The sequence below is a fragment of the Apis dorsata genome, unplaced genomic scaffold (assembly GCF_000469605.1).
Source record: "Apis dorsata unplaced genomic scaffold, Apis dorsata 1.3 scaffold_58, whole genome shotgun sequence".
NCBI classification, from domain to species: domain Eukaryota; kingdom Metazoa; phylum Arthropoda; class Insecta; order Hymenoptera; family Apidae; genus Apis; species Apis dorsata.
Genome location: NW_006263358.1, coordinates 724008 through 724752, shown reverse-complemented (window position 1 = coordinate 724752; position 745 = coordinate 724008). Strand labels below are relative to the sequence as shown.

The 745-nt window shown below is 50.6% G+C and overlaps 1 protein-coding gene across 16 annotated transcripts in view; it reads left to right on the top strand.

Moving 5' to 3' along the window:
- LOC102675389 (forkhead box protein P1-like) overlaps positions 1-745 on the top strand; it is a 237169-nt gene that overhangs the window by 33338 nt on the left and 203086 nt on the right. The window lies entirely within an intron of this gene.

Sequence of the window (745 nt, the reverse complement as noted above, 5' to 3'; positions counted from 1 at the left end):
GCTACCGGCGCGCGGTACCCCTTTTTCTTTAAACCACACTCTCAATTCCGCACGGTTCAGCGCACGTTTCCTGCGTCGACGACGACGACGACGAGGATAAAGACCGAGGACGTGGACGAACACGACGCTGGTCAGCTCCGATTGCGAGAGAGGGCGCCTTCCGTCGTTACCACCACCATCACCACCACCACCACGACTACTACCACCACCACCACCACCACCACCACCACCACTATTATTATTACTACTATTACTACTACTACTGCTACTACTACTGTTACTATTACTTCTACTATTACCGTCACTACCACACCACTGTAACACCACGACCACCATAATAATTCAACCCTCGTTTTCAAAAAATACCGCTTACTTACGAGGATACGTGTCACCCTTTCCTTTCGACAAATAGACAGATATCGTGGTAATCTACCTCGGTTCTCTCGCTGCATTGTCGCGCTCACGTCCCGGCCAGAGAGAGCGAACCATACCATAGCATCGTGATCGAGAGAAAATCGGCATCGTTCTTCTCTCCCCCAAGGAGATAGAGAGAGAGAGAGAAAGAGAGAGAGACACGTGGCACGGCGCACGCGGAGGTGTCCAACGAGTACATCGCGGAGGGAGAGAAAGAGCACTCGGATAGATAGATTCGAATAGAGAAATAGGAAGCCGGAGGAAAGGAAGAAAAAGAGAGAAAGATAGAGAGAGGGAGAGGGAGAAAGAGAAAGAGAGGGAAGGAGAGGAA